Source organism: Lupinus angustifolius, unplaced genomic scaffold (genome assembly GCF_001865875.1).
Source record: "Lupinus angustifolius cultivar Tanjil unplaced genomic scaffold, LupAngTanjil_v1.0 Scaffold_102_10, whole genome shotgun sequence".
Taxonomy (NCBI): Eukaryota; Viridiplantae; Streptophyta; class Magnoliopsida; order Fabales; family Fabaceae; genus Lupinus; species Lupinus angustifolius.
The window spans coordinates 24,690-47,240 of NW_017724719.1; the positions used below are offsets into that span (position 1 = coordinate 24,690).

General features: G+C 32.0%; 2 long non-coding RNA genes across 4 annotated transcripts; one reads left to right on the forward strand and one right to left on the reverse strand.

The window, feature by feature from the left end:
* Nucleotides 1-2,722: 2,722 nt before the first annotated feature.
* LOC109339768 lies at nucleotides 2,723-21,076 on the forward strand. Of its 2 annotated transcripts, none has more exons than XR_002106710.1 (2): nucleotides 2,723-3,498; nucleotides 20,290-21,076. It is a non-coding gene; the product is annotated as an uncharacterized LOC109339768 (long non-coding RNA). The 2 variants fall into 2 exon arrangements; XR_002106709.1 differs by lacking the exon at nucleotides 20,290-21,076 and adding an exon at nucleotides 3,559-4,131.
* Nucleotides 18,695-20,295, reverse strand: LOC109339766. 2 transcript variants are annotated; one of them, XR_002106707.1, is made up of 3 exons: nucleotides 19,259-20,295; nucleotides 19,029-19,179; nucleotides 18,695-18,748 (listed from the first exon to the last, which is right to left on the reverse strand). It is a non-coding gene; the product is annotated as an uncharacterized LOC109339766 (long non-coding RNA). The 2 variants fall into 2 exon arrangements; XR_002106708.1 differs by having other exon boundaries at nucleotides 18,721-18,748; nucleotides 19,080-19,179.
* Nucleotides 21,077-22,551: the final 1,475 nt, after the last annotated feature.

Genomic DNA, 22,551 nt, shown 5'->3' on the forward strand with positions numbered 1-22,551 from the left:
GTCAATTTTTATACTAAAATCATATATTATCATACTGATCAAACTATTTTAACAATATCATGAGACAAAAAATATAGAACAACTGAAGTAAAAAGTCTTAAAAAATTCAATGAAATGTCATTGTTTCTTTTTTGAAAATGTTGGAAATGACATTTTCTAAATTTCAAAATTTCAGGAAATGATAATCATGTTTTATGAAATTCGAAATGAAAAGAATAAGGCAAACCTATTTTCACACTCATTTTCTGATTTCACTGAAAATGAAAACAACAAATGGCCAAAGCAAACACACCCTAGTCTCCTTTTTCAGGAATCTCTGCATTCATGTAAGTTTGGTGCTGTTCACACTTCACAGCAATCAGAGATGCTCAGACAGCGAACCTTCCAGCTATAAACATTCAGTAGCCTGCAAAAGGGAACACAACGTGTACCACATAACTGGCTTCCCCAATTTCTAAAGGAGAAATGGAATGAATTGTGACCATAAAGTTAAATATTAGAACCATGATACCTAAGCTTAGCACTACTACCATATCCCATTACAGCACTTCATCAAAAACGGGAGATTATTTTAGTCTGGGTTTTGAAAATGTACAGTAAATCTTAGAAATTAAAAACTAACTTAGAAATTAAATCCTCGAATTCCAACATAGACTTTAGACCTTTGAATTGCAAATCAATTGCAATAATAACAATGGTTAAGCATTATTATGCTAATTCCTAAAGTCATACATCTTTCCAGCATCTCCCTTTCTAGAGCCCAATCCCAATTATTATCTTTCCAACCACAAGTAACAGTTCATATACAGATCAGTTTAAATATGAAAGAGAGACAGCGGATCCAGGTAGACTTGAACCACCATCCTCCCATACTTTAACCGTTGGGCGCTCTTTCCAATTTGAGCCTATGGATCCATCATTGCGGAGAGTAGTTTATCAGAGGGGAATTTTTATATCAAATGAAAAATTCAATGACAACCAAAAACTTATCCAACAAAATTAAGAAACAGGTGCATAAAGTGGCAAACTTGTGCTTGGTTCTATCATCATTCTGCAGAAAGATCAAGTTAATTCACACAATGCAGTTTCCAGTTACTACATTATGGATTAAAACTTCAGATTTCAGTTTAAATTGTGAATACTTCCATAACATACCGTTTATTACTGGTCACACTACTTACTAGATTGAAACAGAACTACGAATGGGCTGAATCTAGAAGCCGAACTGGTCGGCTCCCTAAAGTTAATCTCACGGAAATCCTATAACTACAGTCTCTTACATTATGTTAAGGAAAACCACAAAGCAGGGCGCTAACCTTCACAAGTATCAAAAGGCACCGAACATTCTCTAGCAAATAGAACTATAAAATATATTTGCATATAGAACTAAAAAAATTATTTTCCAAATCAGTACCAACACAAACCGAATATTCTCTAGCAAATAGAACTATAAAATCTAATTGCATATAGAACTAGAAAATTTATTTTCCAACATGAATGAAAAAAATAAACACACTGAGCAGAGGTTAATGCCACGCTCCAAAGAACACTAAAGAACAAAGGATGAAATTCACTAACAATAACTGAGGTTTTAAACATTAGCGAACTTCAGGACTATCTCAATATGACACCACTTTCCAAGTGCAGAAAATTAAACCTTGAGTAGAAATACGACATTCCCAATAATTTTGGGACAACAAGAATTAAATTACTGACAATCACTAAGGTTATAAACAGCAGGTCGGAACTATCTCAGGATACAGCAAGACATGGTCGTTACAGGAATAAAATAATCATCACAGGAATAAAGGAATCGTCACAGGAATAAAGGAATCATCATGATGCGGAAGACAAAGCAAAAATATCCCGGGAAAACCACAGCAATCACTCGGTATAAAAACGAGTGAATGAATATAGACCTACAAACAAGAAATAGTTAGAATTAGTGACTATTTTAATCACGGAAAACAGTAAAAGGTGACTCCGTGAAAATAAATCACCAACTAAACCTAAAAGGAGAAAAAATGTATCAACTAACAATATAAGAATTTTATACTCTTTCAGCACATTATCCACCATTCATTTTTCAGTAACTACGCATAAATGATGGAGGACTGCATAAATTTTTATGTGACATTGCATAAATATTACAGTCAACATTAAATAGTCGGAATAAAAAATTATGTCATCTAGAATAACAACATAAAAATCTGTTTATGGGAAACAATACAAGGAAACCAACCATGCCAAACAGCGTATCCTAGTGTGTAAGCATCTCAATGCTAACCTCTTAAAATGTATAACTAAACAATGACAAGTATAAAGAGAACCATCACTACGAACTAAACACTAACCCTTTAATAATAGAAGCAAAACGTGCAACTCTGCAGTTAAGCTCCTCAATACCTACAGAGAGTTTTGTTTAGCAAGGGGTCCAACACTGCAGAAAAGAGCCTGCAAAAATTGAAGAAAAGAATAACGCCAATATCCAGTTATCAACCTGTATAATTCATTAAAGATCAAAGTAAGTACCTCAAAACAAAGACAATGGAAAACCTTACTAGCTAGGCAGAACTGTTGCACAGCTACATGGATCCTCGAGGAAGCATAAGTCACCAGTAAAACGTCTTTACGATGATACATTCCATGTTGCACAAAAGGTGCACAATTCTTACAGGTGAAAGGCTGGTATTGATGAATAGAAAACTGCACATACAACAATACTTGATGCCTTGGTATAAAGTCTTACTCGCTGCCACTAATACTGGAGGGCAGCCTTTATAAACATTTGACAAGGTAAACCCTTACATATAACCCCAAAAGACCCAAGTACAAATGCTTAATAGGGATAATATAATACAGTGGCTGGCCATTGTCAACCCAACTCATACTGGTATAATACTAGAATACATGATATATTCATTACAATATTGATGAAATGTAGGCAACTAAGACATTGGTTAATATATGCATATAATGAATTGGTAAATAAAATAGACTTTGCTTAAAATACTACTGAAGTATTGCTGGAAAATTGCAAAAATATAATGGCATATGAGTTCTTGATAGACATTTTAGGCATTTGCAATTTAATATGTGTTTAAGAAATTTTACATAACCCCATTGATTCCGGGACAATAGAGTTGCATGTTTCAAGTTGATCAAAAATTTCACTGATTTTAGTGCAGTCTTGCTTTTCAAGAGAAACCCAAAAGTGACCAAGAGCTCAACATCTTCCATGGAATATATAATGTCACCAAAGCCAGTGAGTTATCCTTCATATATGGCATTATAATCTCCTTTAGTTTGAGCCATTTGGATGTCTTAGAGTAGGACATAGTTCAACTGTAATACATGTGTAGATTTAAATAAACCAATCAATGTTACTGTGATGTCCAATCTAAATTAAAGTGTTCATAAGCTGTTGAAGATCAATGGTTAAAATCAAGAATCTATCTGAGAAGGCCGAGTGCAAACCGCAAAATAATACTAACACATGTGAGGGATAATATATATACATATCTTAATATATAGTTGGGCTGCATTGGAAGACAAAAGCTGTTTCTGAAATAATCTGAGTCGCTTGGTAGATGGATTAAAAATGTGAGCCTGGTGAGAAGCTGATTCCCATACCAGACATTACTCCCTGGAGAACTACCTCATAACTTCATGATTTAATATTAATTGTTGTAGACATAAGCTTATCATGTTCAGAATCATTAACTTAAAATTAACCATTTATGGAAATATTGTGCATGCCATAGAAAATGGAACTTGTTGGTATCATAAGAGTTTATTAGCCAATAAGAATGGTTAAAAATGTAATGATAATTAGTACTAAAAAAGAGAGCAATATCTATGCCGTAAAGATTCATACACAATCATTGCATTATCCACCATTCATGTCAATGATGATTGAAAAAATGACAGTGTAATACATAGATATTTTTCTCTTCCAAAAATCTTAGACTTATGAGAAATGCACTAAAATGAATGTGAAGTTATGTATTGAGAATCATGTACCTTCATGTGGCATGAAAGGTAATTATGACGGAGATAGTAGAAAGAGTATTCAACGAGGGAAGGAGAAACACAACACACCCCGCGAGGGGAGAGTGGGGCCAATAAAAAAAAGAAAGTGGCCGCCGAAAACTCTCCCCTCGCAACAACAAACTAATAATTTTATTGATTTTCTTTTGACCTGCCAAGCAAGCGCACCGGACATGGCAAAGGTCTAGTAGTAACAAAATATAACAATCAACGTAACAAGTACCTTACGAGTCTACGACTGTATCAGTATGCATAACACGAGGTCTCTCTCACAGACATAACTTCACACTGTATAAGATAATAATCTCCTAAAGGATCGTACCGATACAATCGAAATTATACAATCAATCTCGCGTTATTTGAACAATTCCTTCACTAGGTGAAACCAATTTCTCTGTTCTCGAACTAGAAGCAGAACTACTCATCCAGATCCAATGTAAAAATACAAAATCCATGTCGGTTAACGACGCAATCAAGACCTGTAAAAATTCGACATATTCAGATCCAATAATAAGACAAGAAATAAGAACCGGACTCGAAAATTCGCAGATCCAAAACTCACCTTATCAAAATCAAAACCAGATCGAAGTATTCCTCGCCTACGTCAAATAAATTTCTTCATCCCTGAACGAGAACGATTCCGTGAAATCGAGAGCGAGAATTCGAGCGGATCTTGCAAAGAATCATCGCTTAAAACGTGATCAAGGTTCAATTCGCGGTGATTTGACCGAGTCAGATGGCGCCTAATAGGGTTTCCCGCGATGAGGGGGATATGAGGGGTTATGGTGATTTATATAGTGGAGTTTGATGAAAAAGGTTTAACTCGCTCATAATACACCGTTGGTATAGACGGTGATAGGAAATCGCATCAGTTCATTTTAATCAAATAAAACACTGAATGGGTAGGTAATGTATTTGCGGTCACAAAGAAAGGAAGGTTCTCGATAAACTATATATTTTTGCCTCACACCGTGAGACGTGTTTCGCGTGTCGTTCTTTGAGGCCAGTCCTAAAATAAGTTAAATAACTCCTGCTCTTGCTTAGTAGGGGTAATACATGGCAAAACAGGTATTTCCCACTAGCGCGCCAGCATAGTCTATATTTTTTTGTGGGCAGGGCATACAATTTTTATTCATTTGCTCATTTTGTCCACCAAGTTTGCGGGCATTTCCATTGGATATGCGGGCGGCCCATAAATATAATTTAAGGAAAAAATAATAAAATTTTAAATAAGTTATAATGTAATGTGATTTTCAATCCCTAAAAAAATTGTAATCTAATGTAATGTGTCAAACTTCATATAAAATATCAAAAAAATTGTTAATTTTTTATCTTCAACTAGTTTATTTAATTTCATTTCATTTATTATATGAATTTTTATTTTTAATTATTCAACAATGTCTGCGGGCAGCCGCAAGCCCGTTAGCATGTTTTAAAACAGATAGGGCATTGAATTTTGTCCGTTAAGTCAATGCGGACATTTGCAAGCGCGGACTAAATGGATAGGGCGGCCCGTTTTGCCATCTCTAGTAGGGGTGTAAGCAAATCCGATTTAAATCGCAAAACCGATGGAACTAACCGAACCAAACTGCAAAATGTGGTTCAGTTTAGTTGAGTTATTTTTTAAGAAAATGTTTATGTTCAGTTTGGTTTATGATTTTAGAAATTTAGAACTGAACCGCATATTAAATAAATAGATACCATGGAATGAAGTTTATTATTGTTTAAATTCTTCATTCAATTTTTAGCCTAAATTGTCAATTTTTGTGTGAATTGTAGTGTTATATATGTTACTAAATTGTTATTAAGTTATTATTATATATGTTACTAGTTGCTAAATTATTTCCTTGTGTGTGGATGATTTGGAACATATTTTTCATCTTTTGTGGTATTGAGTTTGAAACTATCATATATTGTTATACATATATTGTCATATGTTACTAATTGTGAAATGTAAGGTTATAAATATAATTATTATATATTTTACTCATTCATATATGTTATTAATCATGAATTGTATTATTATATGTTACTAATAGAATATATGTTATAAATTGTGAACTGTATTATTATATGTGATAATTCGTTTTTTTAATTGATCAATTATATAACTGTTATATGAGTATGAATTTACTTACTGTAAGGGTGAGTTTTGTAAACTTACTCCACATTTTAGCCATCAATTATATAAATATCTAATGATTAAGATCTACTTATTATTCAAACAATTATATTTCACTAGAATTGATTCAAGGCTAGGATAGGGAATAAAAACTTACTCTTGCAGTAATTGGATTTCTCCTCTTGTTAAATATGTTACTCACAAACAATTATGAGTTCCATTTTTTACACATTTATATATGATCCATATTTTTTTATAATAATAGTAGTAATGTTTTTTCCTTTTATGGATAAACAATATATCTTGTAATAGTTTTGAACTTTAAATTGATGCATGATTGTCGCGCCGCATTTTTCGGTTGCGCGACTTATTTATAGTCGCTACTACATTTTATGGTTAAAAATACAGAAAAATCTTTAAGTTCAGTCACCTTGGGCTTTTGGATTTTTGACATCCAAGTTTGGTACATTTTACTAAACTATATGACTATGTTATTATTATTTTTATTATTATTAAATTATTTGGTAAATTAATTAATTATTAAAATGAACAAATTTATTTAATTTTATTATTGTGTCTCACAAGATTGACTTTCGTCCTACGTATCCTTATTAAGGGAATTAAGGCTTACATAGTTCTTTAGGTAGAAAATAGTTTGTTGTTTGATTGTATTTTAATTAAAGAAAGTATATTTTTTAGTCAAAAATGTTTATTTTGCATGTTTATTTATTGGTGAAAAAAGTTTTTATTTGGTTAAATTTTGTTATTTATTTAATTAAGAAAATAGAATTTAATTAATTTTGAGATTTAATCAGTTGAAAAGAAGCGGCGTAACGCGACATTTCGAAAATAATTTGAGAAGAAAGAGACATTTGCAGCACCTACTCTCCATCTTTGATTAAATCTATGTTTTATTTATAAAAAATATTAATTTTTTTATTAATCACTTCAAATTATTTATCGAAAATATTTTTTATAAGTTGTCAAAAGGGCTTGGTTAATTGATTGATATATAATAAATGCTTTTTTTTCTTTTGCTTTTTTTACCATGTTGAAATATGCCTAATTAATCCAAATAATTTATTAATAGTTATTTTTATTTTTATTGAACTTTGACTGTTTAATGACCTTTGATGATTAATTAGCATAAAATAAAAAAAATAGTTGCTAAAAATAAATGAAACTAAAAAATAGTTTTGATGATTATATACTAAAGTGATGGATTATCTTTTTGTTTATGATGTTTATACCTTACTATAAAAAATTTCTAATTTAGTGTACATTGTTATTGTTAAATTTCATACAATATGATATATATATATATATATATATATATATATCAAACTTAATTTAGAAATTTATTATCAACCTTATAATGCACAAAAATCATAAATTAAACATTCTTGATTGCAAAAGAATTTAATTTTACAGTACTGTAAGGGCTTGAATCGCGTGTGACAAGCCTGGAAATTGAGGAGCATGTGACAGATGTTGAGAGGATGAAATGTGGAGGATCAACGCCTCCAGACACGTTGTGTATTCGGATGTGGGTTTGATGGATGCACGGAAGGCAATTCTGGACCCGTGTGTACATGATCGTGTGTTCTCATGGGTGCAAGGATCATGTGCGTCCTGGCACACTAGAAACGAGATGATTTTCATCTTCTGATTGGCAGATCATAAAGTTAAAGTGAGGGAGTATTTGGTAAGTGGATCAGACGGCTAATATTTAGCTCTGAAGCGAGTGCACGGGAACAACATGTTCCCGTCTGCACTGCATTACTTTGAATAAATAAAATTTTGCACGCTACTTTTTTGGTAGAGGTTTTTCAATGTTTTCAGCGTAGTTTTTTTATGTTCTATTTATAGTGAAATTTCAACCACTTAATCCCAAAATTTAAGTTAACAAATTTTCAACTCTAGAGAAATCTAATCCCTTAAATTAAGAGACCTTAATAGAATGATTTGACAATGTTATTTTAATATTATTCTCTTAACTCATTTTCAAATTCAAATTAGGTTGTAATTGTATTTTACTTATTTATTTATTTTAATTAATATGAAAATATTTATAAAAAATGGATAAAATAAAATTTAATTATTTTTTATACACTTAATATTCAAAATTTTGAAAAATCAAAGTAAATAAATAAATAGAAAAACATTTTTTTCTCTTTTTTTCCTCTATTTTTAAGAAAAAGAATGTGGGCTCATAGTAGCCAATTCTCAATTCAAATTTTTATTTTCTAAAAAATCATTTTCTTGTGGATTAATTTAATTTAGTTTTGAACTTTTGGTTAACCTAATCATTTAGATTTAGGAACCCTAACAACCTTGATTTATTTATTATTATTTTTTAATTTTCGGTTAACCTAATCAATTAGATTTAGGAACCTTATCAACATAGATTTAGTATTATTATTTTTGAATTATTGGTTAACCTAATCACTTAGATTTAGGAACCTTATCAACATAGATTTAATATTATTATTTGTTATATTTTTTGTTAACCTAATCACTTAGATTTAGGAATCCAATCAACATAGATTTTTGTAAAATGAAGCTTCTAGAAAATATGTTCCAAGTATTTTTTTAATTTCTCTGATTTAATTAATTTCGAAAATAATTATAAAAACTCCATAAAATGGTTTTAATTATTTTTATTCATTAAAATTAAGTAAAATCATTTTACAATTTTCATTTAAAACGTTTTGACTTTTTCTGGGCCGGAAAAAAATGAGTGTTCATAATGATTTTTTATAAAAAAAGTAATTGGAATAACCGTAGAACTGAACCGAACCATTCAAGAACGGTTCGATTGTTATAGTTAATTTTGCGATAATTGAGCGGAATCAAACCATATGTTTTTATTCGGTTCGGTCACTAAAATGCACTAAAATCTTAACCGATCTGAACTTTTACACCTCTATTGTTTAGTCTGTTCGGGACTTCGGGCCTAATAGCCACTTATATCTGCATTTTGGGTCGTATGCAAAATTGAAAAGTGTCACTAGGCCCATTATTTTCTTTTAGTCTAATGTGTTTTAGTAAATAACATAAACCTTAATTTGTATATGTAAATTATACTGATTATCTTCATAGAAGAAATAAGTGTAATATTTTAAATAAGAAACAATAATAAGTGCAATTAAGTTAAACAAAATATGATACATTGTGCACACAATCCAAATAGTATAAAAGTGGTCTAATTAAATAACATCTTCTTAAAATTATTGATGTATTTTGTATCATAAGTTAGGACATATAGCTATCCATTAATTAGAGTTAATACAACAATCATCACTCTTAAAAAAATAATACAAAGTGAAAAGTAATTGAAGTATTGATGTAATATTACACTCGTTAGAAATACTAAAATAGTCACTATTGGACAAGTTGTCAATTAGTTTGGTATATATAAGACTGCAATGAACCGAACCAACTTGGTATTCGTTCGAAACTCGATTCATTATTTAGCTTTGTTGGGGATGCTCGAATTATGTTATTATATTAGTCCAATATTGCCTAATATTGGAATAGAGTAGAGTGATCAATGTTATATATTAGACTCAAGTTCCTTGTTATAATGCATACCAGATAGAAGCACCAAATAGAAACACTCCATGGGCACTTGGGTCCATGGGTGTGCTAGGATTTGTAATCCTTGCACCAAATAGAAACACTCCATGGGCACTTGGGTCCATGGGTGTGCTAGAATTTGTAATCCTTATAGTCTAATAATATCTTGGTAGCCGCTCAGTGCTCCCGGGGTCGTGAACACAATTGGCCAAACCATGTTAGCAAATTCTCTTATTTCTTCTCTTTTATTTATTCAATAAACTTTATTTGATTGCATGTGATCAATATTGTGCAACAATTGCTTTCGTTGCACCAACAATTAGTATCACAGTTCATTGGTAGGTGTCTCTTAACTCAGACGTTAGATAATGGCTAAAGTGGGTGAATGTGTGATGGATAGATAAGGTGCATCAAATGTACTACGCATGAATAAAGTAGATGAGTGGAAGGAGAAGAAAACATGGTACAACTATGGAGAGAGTAATATATGTTGACCCAAAACCCAGAAGTTCATGTACTGGATTAGGAACAAGGTGAAATAGAGACTCCTATGTTGAGTTTGACCCTGAGACAAGTGTTGACAATATTTCTCTAGATGTTGAGAGAATGGTCTCATTTGAGATGAGAAGTGGAATATCTTAATGGCGTGTCTGCGATGTCATGGTGAAAGATATTAATTTTTAGTAGATCCGCACAAGCATAGAGTTACTGGCTGACTTAGATGCAGGGTGTGACATGTGCATTGACTTGGATGTGGCATGAGCATTGGTTAGCATTGACACACGATGTGTGTTGTGGAAAAAGTTATGAAACCCGAACTGGTCATCAACCCGGAAGAGGTCCCGTACAAGTTCTAACTTGTTTAACTAGTTAGACCGTTTGGTTAGACCAAACGATTTTATAATATCTTATATAATTATATATTATATAATTAATTAAAATAAGTGAATAACACATTTATCAATGTCATGCTTTGTGTAATGCATAACATATAAATTAAAATAAAAGTACATCAAATAAGTTTATGTTACATAATTAAAATTATAAATCAAAACACAATTATCTCAGAGAGATTAAACATTCTAATTCATCTGAATATTATTGTCTTCATTAGATCCTAAATTAACATTACTGGTTAGAAATGCAGTTGGAGTGTAAGTATCTACATCTTCTTAAGAAAAAGAGTTTAAATTAAACACTCCACTTAATAATTCACAAACAATATCTCAAATCATAACAATTTAACATTAAAACTTATTAACTAAAATTATATTGAGATTAAAAACAAGAACTAATATTGAATCATAAATTAATTGAACTTGGCATTAATAAGAACTTAAATACTAAATACAAAGTGCGAGTTGTGGCCACACTTTGCAGCTAACACATGTATGTGCTGATAAGGTAGTCAATATGATTGGAGAAGAGAGAGAGAGTTAGTGAGAGTGGGTGAGTTCAATATTTAATTAAAAGAAACTCATAACAGACACTAAAAGACAAGAACAAACAGTGAAGGATATATCATTAAATAATATAACATAAACATTATCTAAACTAATAACATAAACAAAGAAATCCTTTCATACCACCATAATGCACAAACATTGGAAGTCAATGACGAACAATGTAGGATGATGATGCAAACAACGAAGGAGATGGTGATGCAAATGGCGAAGTAGATGGCGATGCGAACAGCGAAGGATGGTGGTGGCTAGATGTTATCATTTCTCTCTATTTCTTCTTTCTTGGGTCTCTATATTTCTTCTTTCTTGGGTCTCTATATTTATTCTTTCATGGGTATGTTTATGACCTTTCCAAGTTTCACTATTTTGTTTTATGATTTCTATTTTAGTTTTTTTAAATAGTTGGACCGGTTGATTTAACCAATCAGGTTTACCCGGTCTAAGCCAGTTTGATCGGATTAAAGTAGGCCAAAAAAGGTATGAGAAGGATTCTAGTTTAGTGGCTAGTATGGGACCGCATACACAAGCGGTCAACGGTCGGACCGCCCAGTCCGGTCCTAATAACTATGATTGTGGATATACTCCTTATGGTGGATCATGATAGTTTTGTTTGAACTATGATTGTCGTAGTAGACAATTGTGGTAGCGGTTGAGGCTTTTCAAGGAAGCTTTATGGTTCAGCTAGCTCGGTATTGAAGAAGACGGTTGTTGGTTAACTTTGGTGTATAGGTTCCATAATACTGAAAGACTCTCTAACAATAGGTGGCTAGATGGTGTGTTCCATTAGATGGCGGTATGGGAAGATGCACTAGAAGTTTGGAGAGTTAGGCTCTTGGTAACATCGTCAAGGATACTCAAAAAGTCTAATGTTGAAGGGGAGCAAGCTCTTATGTGGAGGAGTTGCATAAGAGAATTAGACATTGAACAAGGTCGAGTCACATATTCGCTAAGGTGGAGATTCTTGTGTAGATTTCAATGAGCGAGATAATCATTTATTTCAATCAATATGAGGATGTTTGAAATATATTATTGTATTAGTTCAACATTGCCTAGTATTGGAATAGAGTAGAGTGATCAATTTATGTATTGGACTCGAGTCCCTTATTATAATATGTACCAGATAGAAACACCAAGTACAAACATCCCATGTGCACTTGGGTCAATGAGTGTGCTAGGGTTAGAGATGACATAATGTGTCACCCGATCCATTTTATCTGTGCCCATAAATGCCCGCAAAAATTTAAGCGAACATGGGCAAACCCGCATTGGCTTAATGGACAAAATGACATGGCATATCCATTTTAAAATGGACTAACGAGCAGCCCATGGACATTGATGAATAATTTAATAATTAATATAATAAAATAAAAAGAAACTAAATAAATTAGTTAAAACTTAAAGGAGAACAATATTTTTTTAAAAACTTTAATATTCTATATAAACTTGACTAAATCATATTACACTACAATTTTTTGAAACATTATATCATAATTTATTGTATTTTTTTCTTATTTTTCCTTACATTATGCCTCCGGCCCGCATTGCCTATTACAAATGCTTGTTGGCTTCGCGAGCAAACAAACAAATTTTACATGTCACGCCCGCAAAAAATTACAGGCTATGCGGATGGGCCCGTGGGCTATGTCCATTTTGCCATCTATAGCTAGGGTTTGTAATCATTATTCTCTAATAATATTTTGGTAACCGCTCAGCGTTCTCATAGACGTAGACACAATTGGTCGAACCCGTTATAAATTTTTCTTGTTTCTTCTCTTCTATTTATTCAATGCACTTTATTTGATTGCTTGTGGCTAACGTTAGACAACGATCGCTTCCAGTGCACCAACAATCTCAATAAACTTGGTTCATGAACTAAATGAGTTGAACTTGAGCTGAAAATTGAGTTCCTTAAAGAAACGAGTTGAACTTGAGTTGAATATAGTTTGACTCGTTGGGTTCATGAGCTGACTCGATATATATAAACTAATTTTTATGTTTATTATGATCCATACATTATTTTTTATGTTTATAGTCTAATGTTGAAGGGGAGCAAGCTCTTATGTGGAGGAGTTGCATAAGAGAATTAGACATTGAACAAGGTCGAGTCACATATTCGCTAAGGTGGAGATTCTTGTGTAGATTTCAATGAGCGAGATAATCATTTATTTCAATCAATATGAGGATGTTTGAAATATATTATTGTATTAGTTCAACATTGCCTAGTATTGGAATAGAGTAGAGTGATCAATTTATGTATTGGACTCGAGTCCCTTATTATAATATGTACCAGATAGAAACACCAAGTACAAACATCCCATGTGCACTTGGGTCAATGAGTGTGCTAGGGTTAGAGATGACATAATGTGTCACCCGATCCATTTTATCTGTGCCCATAAATGCCCGCAAAAATTTAAGCGAACATGGGCAAACCCGCATTGGCTTAATGGACAAAATGACATGGCATATCCATTTTAAAATGGACTAACGAGCAGCCCATGGACATTGATGAATAATTTAATAATTAATATAATAAAATAAAAAGAAACTAAATAAATTAGTTAAAACTTAAAGGAGAACAATATTTTTTTAAAAACTTTAATATTCTATATAAACTTGACTAAATCATATTACACTACAATTTTTTGAAACATTATATCATAATTTATTGTATTTTTTTCTTATTTTTCCTTACATTATGCCTCCGGCCCGCATTGCCTATTACAAATGCTTGTTGGCTTCGCGAGCAAACAAACAAATTTTACATGTCACGCCCGCAAAAAATTACAGGCTATGCGGATGGGCCCGTGGGCTATGTCCATTTTGCCATCTATAGCTAGGGTTTGTAATCATTATTCTCTAATAATATTTTGGTAACCGCTCAGCGTTCTCATAGACGTAGACACAATTGGTCGAACCCGTTATAAATTTTTCTTGTTTCTTCTCTTCTATTTATTCAATGCACTTTATTTGATTGCTTGTGGCTAACGTTAGACAACGATCGCTTCCAGTGCACCAACAATCTCAATAAACTTGGTTCATGAACTAAATGAGTTGAACTTGAGCTGAAAATTGAGTTCCTTAAAGAAACGAGTTGAACTTGAGTTGAATATAGTTTGACTCGTTGGGTTCATGAGCTGACTCGATATATATAAACTAATTTTTATGTTTATTATGATCCATACATTATTTTTTATGTTTATTGTTGTTATATATATAAAAACAAGATTATATTTATATATATAAAACATTTTGTAGTATTTTTCAAATTTTAATTAATAATTTGAGTTATACAAGTGAACCATTCGAACTAAATCGAATAGTTTACGAACTTTAACCGAACTGAACTTGAGCTAAAAAAGTACCTAGTATCGAACTCAAGTCAAGTTTCGAGTTGAGTCAATCTTTATCGAGCTGAACTCTGATTCAATTATTTTCGTATATATGTCCAAACTTGTGTGGTGGGCCTTGTTTACTAGTCACGTCCTTTAAAGAATTCAACAAAGACAATTAGAAGGACACCTTTCACACAATTGAAGGAAAATCAGTGGAAATCAGTGAGCAAACAAAGTTGAACCCCAAGACTAATATATCAAAACAAGAAAACATTCAAGACCAAGTCTTTGTACCATCTACTTGTAACTATAAATCATCTATCATAGCTAAGCAGAATTTAATAATCAGCTATGCATGACACTTTTATTGTTTTAAATTATTCTCTATTAAATACCAACCAGAAGTTAATATTGTGGTGCTGAATTCTGAGAGTATTGTATTACGCCTAACAATCAAAAAGTTTAATTCTTATCTGCGATAATTATTTAGAGAGACAATCACACACCTTAAAGAGTTTAGTTCATTGTCAAAGTTGAGAGAATATCATTGGTTCCAAAAAAATGATCCTCTCTTAATGGCTAAGGAATGGTCTGGTCCTGAGGGGAGCATAAGTGTGTCACTTTATGTGACACAACTTGTAATTGGTTGAAAAAAATGTATTGAAGTTAAAAAATTAAAGATTAAATATTTTTTTGACTAATCATAAATAGTAATACATTGAGTGATACACTTTTATGGGACATCAGATGTCCACCCGATCCTGAGGAGCTCTGAAATAGAAGGATGCATGTAAGGAGGAGGATATTCCAGTATTTCTTGCGTTACCATTTTAATTGTCTCTTGTATTGCTTATGATGTGTGTGAGCTTAGTTAACATTTGAAAACTTCGAGATTGAAGTCTATGTATATCTGTTCAGTAATATAAATGAAGTTTTCCTCTCTTAAATTATGGTCATGTTTTATCTTTCCTATAAATTATTTTTTTGTTTCAAACTTTTTCTTCATTTTATAAGAATGGTCAAATCTAACCTTAACAATGTACTATTCAGTCATCAAATCAAGAAAACCATAGAAATTACAATTTTGTCCTTACACCTTGAGTGAATTGGAAAAACTATATTCTAGGTGAAAATAAACACCATGTAATAAACTTTTTTGTTTGTATTCATTTATATGTGAAATTAGTTTACTTAATTTTAATTTCATTACTTATGAACTCACAGATAAATACTAGTTGTATATACTCAATAGAAATATAGTGAAAATCAAAAAAATTTAAAATTACATATAAAATGACAAATAATAACTAAATTATAAATACAAAACGCAAATGCGCAAAAGTGAGATAATTAGAGATATAAAAGTAGTTATCAAATATGAGTTATAATTTCTTTAGATACATTAGTGAGAAGAAATATAAGATATTAATGATTTTTATAAACAAAAGTGACTATATTAAATTTTATAATTTACATGTTAGTTAAAAATATTAATTAATATTATAAAAAAATTACAAAAAAAATTATTTTTGTAATGTGTAATAATAAAATTTAATTTGTAAATATTAGACATACTACATAATTTTTTATATTAAACTAATGAAGACACTTATGCCATTTTATACACATTATATATTTTCTTTCCTCTTACTTTTCTTTCATTTTCAATCATACTAAACAACAAAATTATTATCTCATTTTCTACTATTTTATTTCCTTCCACTTTTTTCCTTCTATTTTTTATCCTTAACCAAACATTGTATAACTGTATTGGCTGTAATGCAATGATTTGAAGTTCATATTTAGTTTATCAAAATTGTAGATGTATAACAAGCAAAAGTTGCAGAATTGTTGCCAATACTATGCTCTCTCTTTCCTTATAGGTGTCAATGTAACATTTTACATGATTTAATTACTGAAAGATATTGGCACACTCATGTCCATACAACATTCTTACTTGACATCTATCAATGATTACTTGATAACATTCTTACTTGACATCTATCAACGATTACTTGACAACATTCTTACTTGACATTTTACATGATTTTCTTCATATATGACTAACTTACATTGTTGAAATATTACTATTGTGAGTTCAATTATAATTATAATTATTTCATTGTTGTCCTATTCATGATTTAACACCAATTTTATATAAACTAATAAAGTTAAATACATACACTTACGATTTAAAGATTTATACACAGTCAATACATCATTCATCATTCATTTGTATTACTTTTATTTAAGAGTCAATTAAGATCAGAAATAAATGATAAACGATACAGTGATAATATAAAAAATTCTTATACTATCGGAGCATACATCTTTTTCTCTCAAGTTTAATGCATAATTAGGAACAAAAGACATAAAACTTAGATAAGTTTTATACACTTTCCTCTTCAATATAAGTCACTTTTATTTTAGTCAATACTTTCTTTAATAGAAAACCATACCTGCTTGTTAATTGTTATACTGTCTGTCCTCGACAACAAGATCATGAATAAAATGCATGCCCCTTTCCATGGACAACCCCAATTTCCCCATTTGAGACCAGGAACACCAAGAGTTAGTTTGGGAGTTTGATTTTGGAGGGGAAGGAAGGAAAGGCTTAGGAGGCATAAAATACATTTGTGAGATAACTTCAAAGCCTTCCATTTTCCTTCATTCCCCTCCAAAATCAAACTCCGAAACTAACCTTAAGTCTCCTTTTTGAGGAATCTCTGCCTTCATATAAGTTGGTGCTGTTCACAGCAATCAGAAACATTCAGTAGCCTGCAAAAGGGAACAACGTGTATCACATAACTGGCTTCACCCAGTTTCTAAATGAGAAAAGGAATGAATTGGGACCATAAAGTTAAATATTAGACCCATCTTAGCACTATTACCATATCCCATTACAGCACTTACTTAGAAACAGGAGATTGTTTTAGTATGGGTTTTGAAAATGTGCAGTAAATCTTAGAATAAAACTAACTCTTAAAAATTAAATACTCGAATTCCAACGTTGACTTTAGACCTTCGAATTGCAATAATGGCTAAAGTTGTACATCTTTCCAATTCCAGCATCTCCCTTTCTAGAGTCCCAAACACAATTATTATTTTCCCAACCACAAGTAGCAGTTCATATAGACAGCGGATCCAGGTGGACTCGAACCACCATCCTCCCATACTTAACCGTTGGGCGCTCTTTCCAATTTGAGCCTATGGATCCATCATTGCGAAGAGTAGTTTTTATCATAGGGGAATTTTTATATCAAATGAAAAATTCAATGACAACCAAAAGCTTACCCAAGAAAATTACGAAACATAACCATTTCAAACATAAATGGTTATTTACCAGAGTACAATAACAAATAACTACAAGAGTCTAGCCGCATAAAGTGGCGAATTTGCGCTTGGTTCTATCATCATTCTACAGAAAGATCAAGTTAATTCAATTCATGCAATTTGCAGTTACTAAATTATGGATTAAAACTATAGATCTCGGTTTAAATTGTCAATATTGTCATACCATACCATTTTTTATGGGTCACACTGTACTTATAAGAGATTGAAACAGAACTATAAATGGGCTCAATCTAGAAGCCAAACTGGTCAGCTCCCTAAAGCTAATCTCACGGATTATAACTATAATTACAGTCTCTTCCATGTTATTAAGGAAAACCTACGAAGGAGGGCGCTCACCTTAACAATTATCAAAAGGCACCGAATATTCTCTAGCAAATAGAACTGTAAAATCTATTTGTATATAGAACTAGAAACTCTATTTTCCAAATCAGTACCAACACAAATCCATAAACATTTGAAAATAGAACCATAAAATCTAATTGCATAATTGCACAATTGCACATAGAACTAGAAAATTTATTTTCCGACATGATTGAAAAAAATAAACAACGGGTTAATACCACGCTCCAAAGAACACTAAAGAACAAAGGATGAAATTCACTAACAATAACTGAGGTTTTAAATATCAGCTAACTTCAGGACTATCTCAATATGACACCACTTTCCAAGTGAAAAAAGTTAAACCTTGAGTAGAAAAATACCACGTTCCCAATAACTTTTGAATTTTGAACAACAAGGATTAAATTACTGACAATCACTAAGGTTATAAACAGCAGTTCGGAACTATCTCAGGATACAGCAAAACCACAGCGATCACTCAGTATAACAACTAGTGAATAAATGTAGACCTACAAAAAGGAAATGGTTTGAATTAGTGACTATTTTAATCATGGAAAACAGTAAAAGGTGACCCCGTGAAAAAAAACTACCAACTAAACAAGAGTTACAATAAAAAACTATGTCATCTAGAATAACAAAATAAAAATTTGTTTCAGGGAAACACTCCAGGAAAACAAGCATGACAACAGTGAATCCTAGTGTGTAAGAATCAGAATGCTATCCTCTTAAAAAATTTAATTGAACAATCACAAGTATAAAGACAACCACCACCATGAACTAAACAATAACCCTTGATAATAGAAGCAAAACATGCAACTCTGGAGTTCAGCTCCTTCCTACCTACAGAGGGTTTTGTTTAGCAGCCCACAAGAGGGTTACACATAAGTGGGATGTGAGGAGGGTAGATATATACTGTCTTACTCTTCAAGCAGAAAAGTGGCTGCAAAATTTGAAGAGAAGAATTAACACCAATATCCAGTTATCAACCTGTATAATTCATTTAAGATCAAAGTAAGTACCTCAAAACAAAGACAATGGAAGACCTTCTTAGCTAGGCAGAACTATTGCACAGCTAATCGATCCTAGAGGAAGCATAAGCCACCAGTCAAAACATCATGTCTTTACAATGATACATTCCATGTTGAACCACAGGTGCACAATTCTTACAGGTCAAAGGCTGATACTGATGAATAGAAAACTGCACATGCAACAATACTTGAAGCCTTGAAGGTACACTGGATACAGTCTTACTCACTGCCACTTATACTGCAGGGCAGTCTTTTTAAACATTTGATGAGGTAAACCTTACATATAACCCCAAAAGACCCGACTACAAATGCTTAATAGAGATAATATGGTACAGTGACTGGCCATTGTCGACCCAACTCATATTGGTGTAATACTAGAATACATGATATATTCCTTACAACATTGATCAAATGTAGGCAACTCAGACATTGGCTAATATATGCATATAATGAATCGGTAAATAAAATAGACTTTGCTTAAAACACTACTGAGGCATTTGCTAGCAAATTGCAAAAATATAGTGGCACATGAGTTCTCGACAAACATTTTAGGCATTTGCAATTTATTATGTAATTAAGAAATTTTAAATCACCCCATTGATATCGGGACAATGGAATTGCATGTTTCAAGTTGATCAAAAAATTCACCGATTTTAGTGCAGTCTTGCTTTTCGAGAGGAATCCAAAAGTGACCAAGAGCTCAACATATTCCATGGAATATAAAATATCACCAGAACCAATGAGTTCTCCTTCATATATGGCAGTACAATCTCTTTTAGTTTGAGCCATTTGGATGTCTTAGAGTACGACATAGTTCAACTGTAATACATGTGTAGATTTAAATAAACCAATACATGTTACTATTGTGTCCAGTCTAAATTAATGTGGTTATAAGCTGTTGAAGATCAATGGTTAAAATCAAGAATCCATGTGAGAGGGCTGAGTGCCAACCGCAAAATGAAGCTAACGCATGAGAGGGATATTATATATATACATAGTTTGGCTGCATTGGAAGACAGAAGCTGTTTGTGAAATAATCTGAGTCCGTTGGTAGATGGATTAAAAAATGTGAGCCTGGTAAGAAACTGCTTCCCTTAACAGATACTACTCCCTGGAGAACTATTCACAACTTCATAATCTAATATTAATTGTTGTCAAATACGCCTACCATGTTCAGAATCATTAACTTAAAATTAATGGTAGGGAATCATGCTCGAGAAGTAAATTAAACATTTATGGAAATATTGTGAATGCCATAGAAACTGGAACTTGTTTGTATCATAAGAATTTAACCAACAAGAATGGTTAAAACTGTAATGATAAAGTATTAAAAAAGAGAGCAATATCTATGCCATGAAGATTCATACATAATCATTGCATTATCCACCATTCATGTCAATGATGATTGAAAATGAACAGTGGATAATACGAGGACAGTGTAATGCATAAATATTTTTCTCTTCAAAAAATCTTTGACTGGTATGAGAAATGCACTAAAATGAATGTGAAGTTATGTATTGAGAATCATGTACCTTCATCGTGCTGTGTTTTTTTAATCATAATCCCGGTATGCGTGTGGCTTGAAAGGTAATTATGACGGATATAGTAGAAAGAGTATTCAACGAGGGAAGGAGAAACACACCAGACTCCGCAAGGGGAAAGTGGGGCCAATAAAAAAAGTATGGTTGGCCCCAAAAACTCTCCCCTCGCAACAACAAACTAATAATTTTATTGATTTTCTTTTTGACCTGCCAAGCAAGCGCACCTGACATGGCAAAGGTCTAGTAGTAACAAAAAATAACAATCAACGTAACAAGTACCTTACGAGTCTACGAGTGTATCAGTATGCATAACACGAGGTCTCTCTCACAGACATAACTTCACACTATAAGATAATAATCTCCTAAAGGATCGTATGGATACAATCAAAATCATACAACTGATCTCGCGTTATTTGAACGATTCCTTCACTAGGTGAAACCAATTTCTCTGTTCTCGAACTGGAAGGAGAACGACTCATCCAGATCCAACGCCAAAATCCAAAATCCATGTCGGACAACGACGCAATCAAGACCTGTAAATTCGAAACATTCAGATCCAATAATAAGACAAGAAATAAGCACTGAACTCGAGAAATCGCAGATCTAAAACTCACCTTATCAAAATCAAAACCAGATCGAAGTATTCCTCGCCTTCGCCAATACAATTTCTCCATCACAGAACGATAACGATCCCGTAAAATCGAGAGCGAGAATTCGAGAGAATCTTGCAAACAACCATCGCTTAAAACGTGATCAAGGTTCGATTTGTTGTAAACGGATCGAGAATCGCTGATTTGACCGAGTCAGATGGCACCTAATAGGGTTTCCCGCGATGAGAGGGTTATAAGGGATTATGGTTATTTATATAGTGGAGTTTGGTGAAAAAGGTTAAACTCGCTCAATCTACACCGTTGACGTAGGCGGTGATAGGAAATCACATCCGTTCATTTTAATCAAAGTAAATGGGTAGGTAATGTATTTGCGGTCACAAATAATAGAAGTTTTCGATCATCTAGATATTTTTGCCTCACACGTGTTTCGTGTGACTTTCTTTTGAGGCCAGGCCTTATGTATCTGGATTTGGGTCGGATGCAAAATTGAAAAGTATCACTAGGCCCATTGGACTTTCTTTTGGTTGTGTGTGCAGTTTGCAAAACGGAATGGAATATCTCCTGGTACAAGGAGATAAGTTATCTCCTCCTAACAGTGAAATCATGACATGTGTCATGTTTCATCATTTTCTATAAAAATATTTTTAAAAATAAATAAAATAGCACACATGTCACATTTTTACTGGGTAGAGAAAATAAGTTATCTCCTAATATAAGGAGATACATTATTCTCGTTTGCAAAATATATAGTTATATTATGTCATCAGGAAATAGGTTAGACTACCTATTAGGAACCTATTATTTGATCTATAATAAGTTTGATCAAGTCAGAATTGTTTTGTGAACAAGTGCTTATGCATTTTAAAAAATATATTTAGCTTAACATAATATACTTTAGGTAATCTAAAAAACCTATTAAGTCTAATAGTTGACCTGATTACTTATATTTTATAACAATGTTTATATTATTATATTTTAATATAAGTAATATTATTATAAATGTGATTTTAATATAAAAATGTATATGAAAATATAATTAATCATTGGAGTTAGATAAATCTAATTAAAAGTAGACATATTAATTAATTTAAATATAGATATAGTAACATATTTCATGATCATATATATATTA